The sequence below is a fragment of the Micrasema longulum genome, unplaced genomic scaffold (genome assembly GCF_059751315.1).
Source record: "Micrasema longulum isolate JH-2025_06_02 unplaced genomic scaffold, ASM5975131v1 h1tg000356l, whole genome shotgun sequence".
Classification (NCBI taxonomy): Eukaryota; Metazoa; Arthropoda; class Insecta; order Trichoptera; family Brachycentridae; genus Micrasema; species Micrasema longulum.
The window spans coordinates 29,745-49,299 of NW_028277558.1; positions in this window are offsets into that span (position 1 = coordinate 29,745).

Below are 19,555 nucleotides of genomic sequence, written 5' to 3' on the forward strand. Positions count from 1 at the left end.
ATACACGATACAATGCAATAAAAAATAAGTTGTACGTGTTAACTTATTTAATAAGATTTATTCCTAAGAGATTATTCGCAAAAGCTGAGATAGTATCATGAAAAATGTCAATTTTATTGTTTCGACAGTATATATTATATTCCCGACACATGCAGGCCATAGGTGTGTGGTATGTAGCATTATTTGAAAATAAAGGCAGTTTAAATATTTCCCGATGTCTGAGTGTTCTTAATCCCGCATTTATTTGTATTATATTTAGGAGGTTAGTATCTACTTTGTAGTTTAATATTTTATACAGAAATTTTATATCGAAAACAACGCGGCGTTTTATCAGAGAATTAAAATGAAAAAGAGCTAGAAGTTGCTCGCAATTTGAATTTGAACGTGGGTTAGAAATTTGGAACTTATACAAAAAGTTACTTTAAGAACTTTTTTTGAATAGATTCTATTGAATTTATATGATTTTGATATTGCGGACTCCATACGCATGAGGCATACTCAAGATTACTGCGAATCAAACTCATATATAGACATATGACAGTTTCCGGTTTTTTAAAGGGTTTGGTTACTCTCTTTCGGAACCCCAGTAGCTTAAGTGACTTACGAGTTATGTAATCTATGTGATGTTTAAAATTTAATTTTGTGTCGAAATAAACCCCGAGATCGTTAATAATGTTAACCCTACTTAATGGTTTGTCACCAAGAGAGTAGTCAAAAATTATTGGGTTAATTTTACGAGTAAAACTGATAGAGTAGCACTTTTTAATGTTTGATTGCATATCGTTTTTATGGCACCAACTCAATGAAGTTTGCAAATCAGTCTGCAATTGAACACAATCGTCCACTATATAAGTTTTATTATATATTTTAAGGTCATCGGCGTACAAGAGCATCAGCATACATTTTAATTTATTGGGCAGGTCATTAATAAAAATTAGAAATAACAATGGACCTAGGTGAGACCCTTGGGGAACTCCGGAAGTTGGAGAATAGGGCAGTGACTCATAACCTCTAACCATTACCACTTGACATCTATTTGATATATATGACTGAATCCAACGCAGCAGGTCACCATGGATACCAATATTTTCCAGTTTTGTTTTGAGAATGCAATGATTAACTTTATCAAACGCCTTGCTAAAGTCCGTATAAATTGCGTCGACTTGTCCCCTGGAACCTACAGTGCTATGCAAAAAGTCCACATATTCCAGTAAGTTTGTGGTGGTTGATTTTTTACTCACAAATCCATGTTGTTGGGAGCTAAGTACTTGTTTTAATTGACAGTAGATATATGGGATATGGTAGATATATTACATACAAAATACACTGAAAAACTGTCTTCTCGTGCCACGAGGGTGGTTCAGAATAGCACCCCAGCCCTGATATACTCAAAATATGTACCAAGTAACTACAAATATTATATTTATTGTAATTATACATTACGCTGCTATAATAATTCAGTTTATCAAATGACAATAGCTTTTGAGTTTACGTTTAAACGTGATGTAATCTACTGTGGAGCTATTTGAGACAAACTTTGTCAATTTATTTTCAACAATGTTTTGAGTGTGTCGAAACGATTGCAGACTGGCTGAATTTCCTCCCTAATTAGATCTAAATTTGTTGCAACAGAGAGAGTCTGCAAACCTTTGGACATACTCAAAACATTGTTGAATTAACTAACTGGTAAAAGAAGAAGTACAAAAATTGGGAAATTGCTTTCAGGTGTTGCCCAGTAAGTACATTGGTTCAGCCGGCTGAATCTCACCCACATGATAAAGGTTTCAGCTCTTTTACGTCACAAAGTCGACAGATGGAAGAGCTGAGGAAATGTAGATGTTAAAACGTAGGCAGAATGGCGAATGTTACACAGTGTGTAAAGTGGCCACTTGAACCAGCAAATGATAGGTCATAAGCCCTGTAAACTTACAGTCCTTAAAATATAGCTTGATTAGAATGACAGCTGTAAAACTAATTTCATTAGTGATGGGAAATTACTGATCACTGATCATGAAACTCTGTTTCCGAAAATTGATTAAAAAAACCTAGCATAGTGTGTTTAACATAATTGTTCACCAAAAAATGAGACATTTATACTTTTTCCATGAAAAACATCAAACGAATATTTTTTTTATTCGGTCAATTTACATTGATCAATTTGCCCATCTCTAACGTTTTTGCAAAATGATGTAACCTTGTAAGAACGTCGTTAATAATTAGGTTTATTTTAGTTTTTTTTAGTTTTAAAGCTGATTTTATATATTAATGTTGATTTATGTTTCAAGCATTGTATTAAAAAAATAAATTAACACGCCAGAGATACAAATGATTTTTTGTGTGTCAATATAAATAACTCCTTTGACTAACAAATTACAACAGGGATGGAGAATACCTTAAATAAGGGAATATGGAAGTCTAGGCATTTACAAGTCTTATGACCTGTCATTGGCTGGTTTCAGTGGCCACTTTACACACTGTGTAACATTCACAATTTTGCCCATATTTGAACATCCATATTTCTTCAATTCTTCCATTTGTTGATTTTAGTGAAGTTAAAGAGCTGAAACCTTTATTGTTGTGAAGAGATTCGTCTGACTGAATTATTTCACATACTAGGCAACGCCTGAAAACAATTTTTAAATTTTTAAATATCTTCTTGGACCAGTCGGTTTCATTACAATATTTGAGTTTGCCCAAATGTTCGTAGACAAAAGACTGGATTTCACCCCCTCGGGAGTCATAAAGATCAACAAATTACAATAGGGATGGAGAATACCTTAAATAAGGGAATATGGAAGTCTAAGCATTTACAGGGCTTATGACCTGTCATTGGCTGGTTTTAGTGGCCACTTTACACACCACTTTACACATAACAGTCTTTTGTCTACGAACATTTGGACAAACTCAAATATTGTAACTCCTTAGACGTTACTACAAAGTTGTGTCGTCACTTTTTCTGACAACTGTCATTCTTATCATGTTACATTTTAAGGACTAAGATGTATTTATTTTGTTTAGTCTGTAGATTAATCAAATATAAAAACTAGTGTAACACCATGATTAACACAAATATACCTAGGCTAGGGTTATTTGGAACATGTTCCGAATAGCCCTAACTCAGCATGATTATTGTTTTGTTCGAATATTGGTGATGTTTTAAATAGCCCTCGTATCTGTATTCAGAAAATAATTCTGTTTTGTGATTGTTTCAGTAAATTTAATTGTAAAATGGTGCGGTGTTTGTTTATTTATTTATTTTGTTCATTAACGCCCAAAAAGCATTTACAAAAAAAAAAGAAATACATGCTAACATACTAAATAATAAACACAGAATATACAGAAAAGAATGTTGTTAGAAAAGATATAATAAAAAGTTTTACAAAGTAAAAAAAAAACAATAATAACAAAGGTATTCAAGAAAAAACAGTAAGCAAATAAACAAAAAATACAAAGATATAAGCTTATGAAATAAATTCTGTAAAGCAAACAATAAATCAAGTGTTACAACAAGCAAGCATATATTATCACGAAAAAATAAGAAATAAAAATATGTATCTATGAAATGCGTATTTGCCAATTCTACAATGCAATTTGATAAAATAGTAAAAAATAAAAAACACGTATAAGGTAATAAAAATAAACAAGTAAGTATTTAACAATATTTTGAGTTTGTCCAAATTTTTGTAGACAAGGACTGGATTCAACTCCCTGAGGAGCTGTTTATATTAACATATTACAACAAAGATAAAGAACATTTAAGAAAAGGTAATATAGAAGTCTAGGCATCTACAGGACTTATGACCTGCCAATGTCTGGTTTAAGTGGCCACTTTACACACTGTGTAACATTCACCATTCTGCCTATATTTGAATATCTATATTCCTTCAATTCTTTCATCGGTTGATGTTTGTGAAGTTAAAACCTTGAATGCAGAATGCAAAGCAATATTCCATAGATTCTAGTCAGGTCAGTGAAAGTAAGAACGCCAACCGTTTCATGACGTCACTACTGAAAAGTGACACACTGATTACAGTCATTTGGCGCGGTATTTGATAAATGTAACTTTAACAAATCATATCTTTGTAAATAACGCACAAAAAAATATAAATATTTTTTTTTGCTTAGTTAAATAGTACGCTAATAGAAAAAAAATAATTAGAAAACAGTGGAATTCCTCATTGGCAAAATAAATCAAAGTAGGGAACAAAATGAATATGGAATTGTATTTTGATAAAGAGTGTGAATAAATAAATAAATAAAATGCCGCACACTCTTCCAGTGGAACGGAAGGCCGGTTGACTACTGCCAACGGCCGGCTTCTCCTGAAGAGTTTTGAGTGGTTTTTATTTTTTTATTTTTATTTTATTTATTTCGAATACAAACAGATGTACAGGTTAAATGAATATTTATTATTTTTTTATTTTTAAAATGTATACATAGTAGGGCCTGCCATCCAATTATATGTATTCACTAAATAATACTGTAATAAAGCGACGACGGCTTGAAGTTTAAACTATATAAATAATAAATATACTATATATTAAAATAAGATAAATATGGACAAAACAAGGAGATAGTGGAAAGGAAAAGAAGGAAATTGATAAGGAGTGGTAAAGGATGATTGAAGGAAAGTGAGAGTGGAAAATTGCATTTGATTTAATGATTAAACGAATTATGAATGAAGAGCATGAATCAAGCCTATTAATTCTCTTCTGTACATATTGTATGGAGTGTTAAATATATCGAGACTATTAAATTTCTTGTTAAATGTTTCACATATACGAGGGATCGTAGAATGTTTCCGATGATTAGTTTTAAATTTACGAATATAGAAAATATCAGAGAGTCTAGTCGGCCTGGCGGGGACACGGTAAGCAAGTAGATTAATGAGTTCCGGGGAATCGAATTTATTATTGACAATTTTATAAAGCAGGATCTGATCAAACATATCTCTTCTGTGCGGTTTCCTCTCCACGTGAGTAAATGCTGAGAAGTTCCTGACTAGCCTACATAAGTATATTCCTCCTGATCCCAACAGTTAAGATTAGAAATTTAATTGCAGAAAAATCCACTATTTGAAATAAACACTTGTATTATAGGCAAGGTAAATAATAAAACAACTCCCAAATTAAAAAATAAATAAAAAACGCTGCTCTTTCGTGGGTGTCATGGCCCTCTCATCGTCAGGAATTGTTTGAAAACATTTAACTTTAAGCGCGGTTTTCATTTTTGGGATTATTGAAGTGATAGAATTTATGTTAACGATTTAATTCAATGAAAACGGTTTACCAAAAATCCAATTCTATATAGGCCAGGTAATTTGAAACTCAATTTTTTATTTTTTGATATGGAACGTTATTAGATTTTTATTTTATTTTTCACATGTATTATTCTTCAAGTTGTTTTTTTTTCTCAAATTTAAATTCTACAGTTTTAACGACAACCTAAAATGTTTATCAAAATTGTACCAAATATCCCCGTTTTACGGCATTTTTTTAATATGATAAATGCTCGCGCGATTTACAATACTGATGAGAAAAAAAACCCTCGACAAATTTTAATTTTAAATTTATTAATATCAAATAACAACCTTTCCTTCTTAAGAAATCGACAAAAATGGGATTCCATTCACAAAAACAGCTTGCCTACCAAATACCGCAGACATAAGTCTCCATGGCACGGAAAAATTGTTCGTGTCCACCTCATTTTATTTAACAATCGGAACCGATTGAAAATGAACTAGGTGTCCCCCAAGGATCAGTGCTAGGACCAATATTGTTCATTATATATATAAACGACATCACACAGATAATAAAACACTGCAAAGTACGACTATTCGCAGATGATACCCTTATATATATAGCGGGAGAAAACTATGAAGACTCAATTAATAAATTGAATGAAGATCTACAGAACATATCGTCATGGCTAAAGATAAATAAATTGAAATTAAATGTTAGTAAAACAAAATATATGGAAATAGGTAATAAAGCACATGGCATAACAATGAATGTAAATATTGATGGTAAAATTATTGAAAGGGTTGATGAAATGAAATACTTAGGAATTATTCTTGACTCCAGATTAAATTTAACATCACACTTTGAATATATACATAAGAAAATTTCAAAAAAGATTTTCTTCCTAGGAAGAATTCGAAAAAAAATAAATAAAAAGAGTGCAGAACTTATATACAAAACAATAATTGCCCCTCATTGGGACTATTGCTCTACTATATTATATTTAGCTAACGAGGGAGACATAAACAAGTTTGAAATACTACAAAATAGAGCAATGAGAATTATACTGAAAAAAAGCAAATATAATAGTGTTGAAAAAATGAGAAAACAATTGAACTGGATAGGAATAAAGAGAAGACTATTGTATAATGTATTTGTATTTATATATAAAGTGTTTAATAATCTCATGCCAAAGTATTTTATAAGTGAAATTATATTAAATGGAAATGTACATAAATATAGGACAAGAAATAGAAATAGGATAAGACTACCACTTAAGAAAAAAACAAAATCACAAAATAGCTTAATGTATAAAGGGTTAAAACTGTATGATGAGATGCCTGAAAGTATGAAGAATGAAAGAAAACTTACGGATTTAAAAAAAAAAGTTATGTTTATTGTAATAATGTAGTTATGTAAAAAATATTTAATAAGTATTTGTTATAATTGTAAATATATTAGTTAATATACAATATAATATTAACTAACTTAAGTAAATAAATAAAATAAAATAAATTTAAAAAAAGCCAATTCTCAAATAATTTTATTTGCGAATTCGCTTCTTACACATGAAATGTGATCTCACCGTATTTTAGCAGTGCACAACGGAGTTTTAGTCCCAACACTTATGTATAGAAGTGAACCATGGAACTGGCAGAGGAGGATGAAAGCCGAGTGAACGCGGTTGAAATGTGATCCCTTCGACGAATGTGTGGGAAATCAATGTATGACAGGGTTACGAATGATGAAATCAGGCGAGAGAGTAAATCTGAGTTAAGTATAACTGATAAGATTAAGAAAGGGTCTCTGAGATGGTTTGGTCATGTAGAACGAATGGACGACGAAAGAATGGTAAAACAAGTGTATATTTCATTTATTTTATTTTATTGAAATAATCGGCACTTAGTGCCTTTTACAAATAAGTTGCATACAATAAAATACATACATGTAAGTGAAATAAGTAAAATGTAGTATTTAAAACAAATTATTACTGAACAGTTTTTTGCAAATTAAGGAGTCAAAAAAAAAGATACACGTTTTAAAAATAATATTACTAGTCATAAAAATACTTGAAAAATTAAATATTTGGTGATAGAAATATTTTGAACCTGTAAAAAAAAGAGAAAAAAAAAACATTAATAAAGAATTTAAGTTTGTAAGTGAAAATTCTTGATGGAAGTTCATTGTAATTTATTATATAAATAAAACACGAGTGATACTTTAATCCACAAATTTGGAATATCCAGTGACCGGTTTCATCGCTTTCGCGACATCTTTGAGACTGGTATCTTTATTAAAAAGTTAAATGTATTTATACAGAACAGAGGTAAGGATACGCAATTCAAAGTTATATGTAAGTAAATTAAATAAAGTTATTTTTATCTTAAGGATCATTATCAACAAATTTTCTATGGGTTAACTAATGAATTGATATAATGCTATTTTAATGAGTTTAAGTATTTTATCTGTATAAATACATTTAACTTTTTAATAAAGATACCAGTCTCGAAGATGTCGCGAAAGCGATGAAACCGGTCACTGGATATTCCAAATTTGTGGATTAAAGTATCACTCGTGTTTTATTTATATAATAAATTAATAAAGAAATTTAAACAATTTTGAAGAATACTTAATGATAAAAAAAATGTTATCTAGAACCATTAGGTACTAGGTTTTCCTACCTATGAAATACAGGTGAAGAGCCGTCCTATATAAACTAAACTTAACGTGCAAAGAGTCATCAACGTCTTGGTACATATTGCCGAAATGGCGAATATGGACGGTAACGTGAGACGAGGACGACCGAGGAAGACGTGGCATGATCAGATAAACCAAAATCTTAAGTCTGGTCATGTCAAAAGCCGACGGAACCGAAGTGAATGTGTGACAAGATGTATGAATGTGGAAGAAGCTAGGAATATATGCATAGATAGACGTGTGTGGTGGTCCATTCTCTCTGCTTACTACTACGGAGAAATGGCGTGATGGTAGTCGAATTAGTAGTATTTTGACACTTGCAAACGACACAACACGGCATAATTGAATTTAAATCGGCAGTTGTATTTATTATTGTTAATGGCAGGCAAGCCAATGTTCGGGCAGGACAATGTCTGTCGGGTCAGCTAGTACATATATATATTTATAAATTTTGTCCTTCTTGTTATTGTATTGTATGGTGTTTAAATTGTCGTGAATAATATTACTACTACTACTACTACCATCACGCCATTTCCCCGTAGGGGTAGGCAGAGAGAATGGACCGCCACACTCGTCTATCCTGGCATACATTCCTAGCCTCTTCCACATTCATACATCTTGTCATACATGCCCTTCGGTTCTGTCTGCTTTTGACATGACCAGACTTAAGATTTTGGTTTATCTGATCATGCCACGTCTTCCTTGGTCGTCCTCGTCTAACGTTGCCGTCCATTTTCGCCATATATACTTGTTTTACCATTCTCTCGATCGATAATGCATGTCTCAGCCTTACACAGTTCACGGATCTCGACATTGGTGCACCTATCATACATCGTCTTACCACACATTCGCCTGAGGGATTGCATTTCAACAGCATTCAACCTACTTTCATCACCATTTTTCCAATTCCATACTTCGCTCCCATACATAATAGTTGGAACTAGAACTCCGCTGTGAACTGCTCGTTTAGCCTCCTGCGATAAAAAATTGTTTCCCAAAGTAGGTTTCAGTTCACCGTTCACCCTGTTCCCGGCACTCACCCTCCTTTTCATCCCTAGGAAACATACTTCCCAGATACACAAATTCTTCTACCTGATTCAGAATATCTCCGTTCACGCTGATCTCACATTTAGTTATATTTTCATCCCTTTCAAAAACCATCACTTATATTAATGAAACGAATTGGTTAGTATTGGTGAATGGTGATTCCCGGTTGTTTTTAAATATATAATATTGTGGGAGTATAAATCATGACCATAGAACTACATGACATTATTGAAAAATTCATGTATATTTTTGTTCATCTTATGAGGAGAAATGAAAGGGAATCACCTTTCATATAAAAATTATAGACATGGTTTTTCTTCAGTTAATTATCTATTTTCTATTCAAATTTAGTTGAATCATTGTTTTAAGCAATGTTTTCAGTACTTCAGCAGTTAAGAGGTTTTACATTTACCCTTAGACTGCTAAACAACGATATATCGTTGTTGTTAATCCCTATCATAAAGTTCTAACTAGACTGATGCTGACGTCATAATCCCCAAAAGGGTAAATAAATTCGGGAACTGCTTCTTGCACTTAACCGTCAGTGGTATAAAACATTTTCAAAACATAAAAATGACTTATTCGACGGGTTATTATTCAGTTTCGTACCTATTTCAGCCCTACGGAAAATTTAATACAAAAAATGTTTTCTTACGCGCAGTAAAAATTTGAACATTAAATTGTGTACAGCAAAGTTTATTGAAAATTAATAAAAAATAATATAAAATATTTTAATAAAAACGAACTACTTTGAACGACGTCACTTGTTCATATGAATCATCCAAGGTATATTTTACTCAAATTTTGTTTAGCATGCATGGAAATGGTAGGTTTGAGAATGAGGGCACTTTGCCCCGCAATCAACAAAAAAACCATCATAATACTGTCGTTTCAATAATAACTATTAAAACAATGCGCCTTGAGATTGCTGTAGGAGATCATTTTTGTTTGTTTTTATTTTTGATTAAGAAAGGGTTTACAACCGCTGTACGAGAATGTGTTGCGGGTGGCACGAGTTGTCTATCTTGCTCACTCCACTGGGCTTGAATTAGATATTTATGAAATATAAGATTTTTCTTGGAATTGCTATTAATTTTTAAAACAGTAGTGTGTTTGGAAAACAACGTATTCGATAAAATATTTTTGAAATGTATTGATAATAAGATTTCTGATTAGATTCTTGAAAAACTGCGTAGCAGCGTAAGGGTTAAAAGAATTTTAAAATATGAATTATTTCTTTGTTTGGCAATTTTTTTTGACAACAAAGTTTGACTGATGATTGTAAAACTGACCAGGACATAGAGATATAGAGAAGACCTATCAATGTTAGGGCTTCTATGCTGCAAGACGCTTCTACATGCAAAAAAAACTATTTATACCAAGTCATTGACAGGCTTACAATGCACAATACTTGAATTTCCACAGAACAAATATTCATATACATAATTGAATATTTTTTATGACAATACATTCAAGAGAACATTCAACATCAATTTCTACGATATATAAACTACAAACTAAACATTCCAATACAAAATGTGAATTATGACTATTTATTAACACTGCTTAACCTAACAACACTTTCTAAAAGAAGAATTATTAATGATCTCATTGTACTGTATAAAATTGTAAACTCTCTTTTTGACGCACCAAAAATACTTGAATTGATTAATTTTAGAGTACCCGCTGTCAACACTAGGAGTACTTTATTGCTTCATTGCTCCAGTACTTCTTCCAACCGACAAAACAATTCCTCGATACCGAGACTGCACAGTGCGTAGGTTAGGTAACACTTATGGAACGGCTGCAGACATTTTGTCCACTTCTTTACCATCTTATAAGCCCACAATATCAAGTTTATTTGTAGCTGCTCGTCAAACTATTATTGACAATTCAATTTCATAAATTAAAAAAAAATACTTACTTGTTTATTTTTATTACCTTATACTTGTTTTTTATTTTTTACTATTATATCAAATTGCACTGTAGTATTGGCAAATACGCATTTTATAGATACATATTTTTATTTCTTGTTTTTTCGTGCTAATATATGCTCGCTTGTTTATTAATTTAACTTAAAAATGTCTTTCTTGCTTACCGTAACACTTTATTTATTGTTTGCTTTACAGAATTTATGTCATAAGCTTATATATTTGCATTTTTTGTTTATATGCTCACTGTTTTTTCTTGAATACCTTTGTTATTATTGTTTTTTTCTTTTTACTTTGTAAAACTTTTTATCATATCCTTTTTAACTAATTTCGCAATTTTTTTCTGTATATTCTGTTTATTATTTAGTATGTTAGCATGTAATTCATTTTTATTTTTTGTAAATGCCCTTTGGGCGTTAATGAACAAAATAAATAAATAAATATTTATGCCTTAAACCCTTTAAAAGTTTGTATGGTTACACAAAATACAGTTTTGTTGAAATAGAAATTAAAATATCAACATAACCTCAAAGTAATAAAACAAGATTTACCTGTATTCTGGGCCAGTTTTGCAAGCCGGAATCAATGTATCTTGGTAAATCACATATTGCAGTCCTTTTGCTTTTCAATTGTTTATTTTTCAAGCGTTTTCAACTATTTAAAGCAACGGCCTTAGGCGAAAAAGCGCTTTAATTTTGAACTACTGTCAAATTTATTATCTCCCCTCCCCCCCTCCTCACCCCCCATGAATCTACCGATTTATTGTTCTGAATCTACCTATTTTCGCTTGATAAGTCTGGCAACTCTGCCTGCGCCTCATATGCTGAGCTGAAGAGGGCAGTGGAGGACGACATGCAGGACTCTGCTGCAAACCAATCCCCAGGATTGAGACGGCGAAGAAGAAAGAAGTGTCAAAAAGTTTTTTGAAATTTGCATAACATAAAAAGTATTTTTAAAATCACTCGATTACCTTTTGACATTCATCGATTCATTCGTAGAAAACACTCCAAATCCGGTTATGTCAGTGAGCACGTAATTATTCTAGTAATATTGTATTTATTTAGAAAAAATATCTTGTACAATGTACCATGAATTGATGGGTCCAAAGTTCAATATTATTTAAAAACTTCGATCTCTGCCGAGTCTTACATAAATAATTGGTTAGGGCAACTTTTATTTATTCGCTACGAATGTGTATTTTTCTAAATGGCAATACTGAAGGCCGCCAGAAAGAGACACTTGTAAGCTCATTTCATATGGATCGGATTTTAATTTTTTTTAAAAAATCTTTTAGCTTTTAAGGAATAACCTGCCTCGCAGGCCTTACAGGATGTTGATAAAAAAAGGTTATATTAAATTTTAACCCAACGCGCTTTTTTTATTGTTCATCAATAAGTGTGTATATGTACATAATTTCTCCAATATAATTTGTACTGTGAATTTTAATTACGCCTAATTGATTATTATTATAATGAACACAAAATATAACATTACAAAAAATATGCTTGATTAAAAAATAAATAAAAAAATGTCAATTTATTAAAATAAAATAAAATCACTTTGTTTTTATGTACCACTTATATTTTTTATAAGTTGCTAAGTTTTATTAATTTTTGTTTTAAACTTTAGTTTAAAAGTTTTAGGAAGTTTACTTACTTTTATTTATATATTTTATGCATAGAATTAAGAATAGTCCAGAAGGAGAGTAGAACCATATTTGAGTACATCGAACTATGTACAAAAGTCCCTCCACTTTACTCCACTTTCGCCGCGCGTATTTGTGAAGTAGCCGCGTAATGTTGAAAGAGGGGAAAAATATAATAATAACACAAATGTAAGGTAAAAAAAGAGAGATTTGTTAATTTATCTAAAATTTTATTGTGCACGCAGAAACATTGATTGACACAACAGAGTAGATAAGTAAAGAATCATTTAATAAAATAAAACAAATTCTATTTTATATAAAACGGATAAAATAATATTTGATGTTTTAAAGATAATTTTAGTCAAATGTCCACCACAGATGTGTTTAATCCGAGGTCCAATTTCGATTAGTTCTCTCATTAGATGAGCAAAGTAGGGTAAAAATTTAGTACCCTGGCAACAATAACGAAATGTCAATTTTGATTTCTTCGACAATCTGACAGAAATAATTCATTTTTAAGTAATGCATTTGCTACTTACACATGCATTTGCTAATAACATGTGAAATGTGATCTTATCCTGTTTCTTAAAGATCCCAATTGTTTTTTTACACTTTAAAACGGCACAACACGGCATAGTTGAATTAAAATAAAATGAAAAATATAAATATAATTACAAGTTTTAAAAAAATATATATATACTTACGCACCCACACCCACACGCACGCACCCTCTCCCTCATTCATTCCCACACGCACGTGTACCCTCTCCTTTATTCATTCACGTATACACACATTCACCTACACATCAATACAAACGTCACACACATACAATTACGTAAACTCTTTTCTTATATATTAGGTGTCATTAGATTTACAGTGGATTTTTTAAATTGGCTCTATTATTGTTAATATTTTTCTACTTATTTTGTTTATTTAATAGCCGTAAAAATCCCAAATAAAATAAAATAAAATAAATAGTGTCTCGGACTCACGGACCGAAGGTCCGTGGTTCGAATCCCACTCTACCCCAACTCGATTCCATTTTCTAATAGTGAGTTATTTACAACTCGTTGAAAATGGCCCTCAAAATGAAATATTTGGGTAAATCATAAGAACGCAAATATTTCTTTTTCCTTAAAAAAAAAAAAAAAAAAATAAAATCAGGAGTTGAGTACTGCTGAGCGACGTCTACAAAAAACTAATGGGTCAAAACTTAAAACTACTATTTTAAGAGTAGTTAAGTCGCCTTCTGTTTGATGGGCGCATGCGGCTTCTGGACTATTCTTGATTCTATGATTTTACGTTATTACATAGTATTATGTAAGATATCTCTAAATTGTTGTATTAAAATAAAAAATATTTTTGATTTATATGTTAGAATTAGCTTTGAACTATTTAGCCATTTCACTGGAATTAAAAAACCGTGTTTGTTTTTTTCCAATTGTTAAACAGTGTTATGCATCATATGATGTTTAATCATCAGTGTGGCCATGTATGAAGCGAAGTGTAGTCGTACGCAAAAAATAAAAAAACACGGTTAATAAAAAAGTACTATGTTCTGTATCCGTCTGGAGTCTGGACACAGAATACCGCCTAAACTTTCTACACCTTAAAATCCAGAACTTGTTTACAAAATTCATCATATAACTCATACAGTGTCCATACGGATCGACTGTGAAATCATCTCCCATCCACCGTCAGAGATGTTACTACAGTATCTCTGTTTAAATCACGTCTGAAGAAACACCTCCTTTTTCTTCCTTAATCTCTCCTCCTTTCATCTTTTTTCTTTTTTTCCATTGAATAATAGTTTTGATTTAAGGCCATTTATAAACAAATACGTTTATTTATATTTTTACATATATCTTTAGCTTTTTAATCTTAATTTTATATTGAATATGTTCTGTAACTTGAATTACAAAAATAAAACTACTATTTTATTTTGACATATAACAACAGAGATGAAGAACATTTAAGATAAGGTAATATAGAAGTCTAGGCATCTATAGGGCTTATGACCTGTCAATGGCTGGTTTAAGTGGTCACTTTACACACTGTGTAACATTCACCATTCTGCCTGTATTTGAACATCTATATTCCTTCAATTCTTTCACCTGTTGATGTTTGTGAAGTTAAAGAGCTGAAACCCTCATCTATGCGGGTGAAATTCATCTGATTGAATTATTTCACCTACATACTAGGCAACGCCTGAAAATATTATTTTTTCAATATCTATACTTCTTCATGGACCCGGTTGGTTGGAAGAAATTGCCATTTGGCAATAAGCCCGCCAATGTACAAATAACATTGTGTACAAAAAGTTAAATAAAAAAAGAATTAAAGTATTACAATTCTCTGATCCATATAAAACGCGTTCAATATGGAGTGACTCATAAAATACGGCACTAAAAGAGCGAGACAATAAACCACCCTAACACTAGTTAGAAAGAGAAAAACTACTCCTCCGCTAACTACCAACTGTCATTCGAAGGGAAATCAAAGACACTTTGTGAAAAATTGATATCAGTTTTGTGAGATACTTCAGTTTTGTGAGATACTTTTTACATTTTCATGCGCCTTTGCTACTAGTTTGCTTATCTGCATGTAATAATTTTTAGTTTCTCGTGACGTATACTTAACAATATGATATTATTTAATGATATTTTAATTGGATATTTTTAAATAATTCCTATCTTTTTATTCCTTTTAATGTTTATTTTTCGGCTTTAGTTAAAAAAACATTTTATGCGCTCGCATACAATTTTTTTTTCAATAAATTAATAATATCACAAAGATTGCGTCATATTTTCAGATATTGTGAAATTATTATGGCACACAAGTGTCTCTGTATCTAGGCGGTTAAAGAATATGGAATAACTAAAACCCTGGCCGAGTGTTTTTGACTCGATGGCTGCTCTTCCGATTCTGCCTCGTTATATGGTGGATCTGTTTGCTTGCCATTCTTGAGGTCCTGGGCCTCGATTACGATGGGAAAATATAGACATTCACCATAAGGGTATCGTTGAAGATAAATTTTCTCTAGCGATTACGAAGATACACAACCGAACCCCCATCTTCAAGATTTAGGTAGGTAAATCGATATGAAACAAAGGGAAGTGTACGTCACGATACACATATCTACGCACTGAAATGACATAGCTTTAGTATGACGTCATAGTTAAAAATAAATGTCTCCTGACCGACTACTAAGATACACTACCGATCCCCCCCCTATAAAGTTTTTATGTAAGTACATCGGGTTATACCGACGGGTCTAGCACCCCTCGATACGTTTATCTACGCATTAAAAGTGACAAAAAATTTGATCCACCGAGCAATTTTTCCTTTAATTACGATTCAGTTAAATTTTTAATCGTTACGCGGTTGGCACTTTTTTTCTTAAAAGCCTATTCAAAATATGAGAAATAAAAAAGGCAATTTTAAAGTCGAATTAAATTCTGACATAACGGTCAATTTTTTTAAACGAGCGGCTAGATGCAAAAATAATGTCGCTAGATTCTGCCCTATTAACGTATAAGAGTATCTAGGCGTAAGAAAATTGCCACTATAAAAAAATGTTAGTCGTTATATTTTTTCCGTCTGTTTTACTATCTTAAGGAGTGTACGTATCGAGACGTTAAAGGAGCCGGCTTTGTAGTCGCTCGGTAGATAAATAAAGACAAGACAGAAGCATATCGTCTTGGCAAGTGTCAAAAGTCATGTTCAAGCGAGCATTTTTGCTTGAATTGGGATTTATTGGAGTTTATAATCGCTTTGAAGTGAGCACTTTTTATCACAGAAGCCAATTTAAAATATAAATGAGAACTATTTTATATGTTAATGAAGTAAGGCACGCGGACTAATTTTTACTCGCGGTCATTCATTGGTTCTTTTCAATCACAAGTAGGGAGAACATACCAGGGTAGATAGATACAGAAGTTAAGTATACCGTCTCGATATGTACAGATGAAGATAGAGTTCATAATTGAAGCCCTGGATTAGATTCCTTGTAGGGTTAACGTGAAATATTAATTTTTAAGTTTTTTTATTGCTGTATTTCGTACGGTCGTAATACGGTGGGTTTGGATCTCCGACGCAGTGCTGCATATTTGCTTATCATAATTATAATGAATCTTTGAACCGAGATAAAAAAAATATATGACGCTGTTGCGGGGTGTGGGGAAATCAAAGATATGGGGCCATAATAAATAACTTGCCACAATTTCAGAAGAAAGTAAGCGACATCATACCTTCGCCATGACGTCATAGCTGAAGATAAATTCTCTCGAGCGATTACGAAGATACGCTACCGACCCTCCACCTTCAAGTGTTGAAGTAAGTACATCAGTGTGTTCCAACGGGTCTATAGTCCTTAAAATATAGCTTGATTAAAATGACAGCTGCCAAACTAATGGCACTAGTTGAGACAATTGTTTGTGAGGTGCCTACTACTTAAATTTTATGATAAATTAAGTGAGGTCAAAAGAACCCAACAAAATATAAACACTCGTTCAGCAACACAAATTAACTGGATTGTCCCATTTGTATCAACCGCCTTTGGTAAAAAGCATTCCAATGTAATTGCTCCAAAAATATTTCATGATTTATTTCCAAATATAAAAGACTCAAAATGTAAAACAAATTTTAAAATAAAAATAACTGCACATATAAATAGCGTAGCGAGAGATTTTTTTGAAAAATATATGAAAATCAATAAACGTAGTACTTTATATAATTGGTACACATATTATTAATATTTTTATGTATTTCATTGCTTTATATTTGTTTTATTATATATTATACTATATTATTTATGTTTAAGTAACATGTATTCTTGGCACATATATATATACTTTATATTTGTATAATAATGATTTTTAATTTCTTACATTTGATTAGCTAGGCATTTATAATTAAGTAGTTTTAATTTTTCTTTTTTATGTTGTTGTTTTATTAGTATAGGACTACTTATGCTCTAAAGATAGAAAATCTCCATCTTGGAACAGGCTGTGCCATGTTAGATGGAGACTATCATAAACAGAGATCACTCCGTTTTTATTTTACATTAATTGGTTTTATATAGATTCCCTGTTATTAAGTATGTATATTATTTTTTTGCAATAAATTTATATATAATAAAAAATAAAAAAAAATAATAAAACTGTCGAAGGAAAATTACTGATAACCGGTCATCCGATCAAATCGATATTATCAGTTTTTTCATGCAAACATGAAACTCAACAGAGTTGATATAAAAACGAGAAAATTGATATAAAAACGCAAAAACAAGCCTATTATAGTGTGTTTAAGACAATTATTCACTAAAACATAAGACATTTATACTTTTTTTCGTGAACAACATCAAATGAAGTATTTTTTTATTTGATCGATTTACATTGATCAATTTGTCCCATGTCTAACATTTTAGCAAAATGATGTACCCTTATAAGAACGTCGTTAATAATTGAGTTTTTATAGTTTTAAAGTTGATTTTATATGATTATATTGATTTATAGGTTAAGCATTGTATTAAAAAAATAAATTGACGTGCCAGATACGAATGATTTTTCGTGTGTCAATATAAATCACTCCTTAGACGTTACTACAAAGTTATTGAGTCACTTTTGCTAACTGTCATCTAATCAAGCTATATTTTAAAGACTGTATACACATATCTTATACATGTACTCATTTAAAGTGACAATGTTTTTTTTCCACCGTGATTTTTTTATTTAATTACAATTCATTATTTATTAGTTCTAAAGTAGCCAACATTTTCCTTCAAAATATATTTAAATATGAGAGAGAAATAAGTATTTTTTAAGTCAAATCAAATTCTGACATTACCATCAAGTTTGAAAACGAACGCCTAGACATATATAATGTGGCTAGATTCGGCCTTTTATAGGCGTAAAAATGTTATCAAGATAAAAAATAAATTTAGTTATTATGTTTTTTCCATCTGTTTTTGTATCTTCCTGAGTATACGTATTGAGATGTAAAAAGAGTCTGAATTGTAATCGCTCGGTAGATAAATACAGACGAAAAATTACGCACGCGGTCTTGGTAATTGTCAAAAGTCATATTGAAATCATTCAAGAGAGCATTTTTTAAAAATATGTATTTTTTAATTTTTTTTATTTATTAAGGAAAAACAACAATTGTTATATAAGCGTCCATGTGCTCAGTAGCTGCAAGACTTGTTGTTATCTTACTTCTATTTTTATAAATTAGTTTTTTATTTCATTTTTTAAAATATCACTAAAACTCTAAACTCCACTATCAAATAAAAAAATTGAAATGTAAATAGGGTCTAGATTTCTTATCGTCCATGCGTTCTGTAGCTGCAAGACGTATAATCTAGCTCCTATATATCATAACTGGAGACGGGAAACAAGAATCCTAACCGTCCATGCGCTGTGTAGCTGCAAGACGTGCTGGGATATTTATTTATTGTACAGCGCCCTTGAGGTGATTTTCACAAAAACGGCGCTATATAAATTAACCAAATATAAATGAATAAATAAATAATACAAAATATAAAAAATAGAACATACATCCAGTTAAAGTTTTTCACAAATATAATGAGAGAACGTGTTACACAGTAAAGAGAAAAATAATATATTATATAAGACATGAGAAACAGCTCGTAAGAAGGCTAAGGGATGAGGAATACAGTGGAGCAGTGGAGGAGAGGGATTTTCATAATATAGTTGACCAATTCAACATTTTGATATTATAATAAAATAAACATATTTAAAGGAACATAAACTTATTACACACTGACAGATGTTTCATTTTACAACGTTTTAAAAAGTTTTTTTTGAAGTCACAAAATTTTGTATTAAAAATATCTAAATGGGGACAAAGTAAATTGAATTTGGAGCAGCTGCGATAAATAAACGAGTTTTGAACATAATTTTTTTGGGCAATAAATTATAAAAAAAATGAACTTGTCGTAATGACTTTACGGGACAATCGATTGAAATACGCTC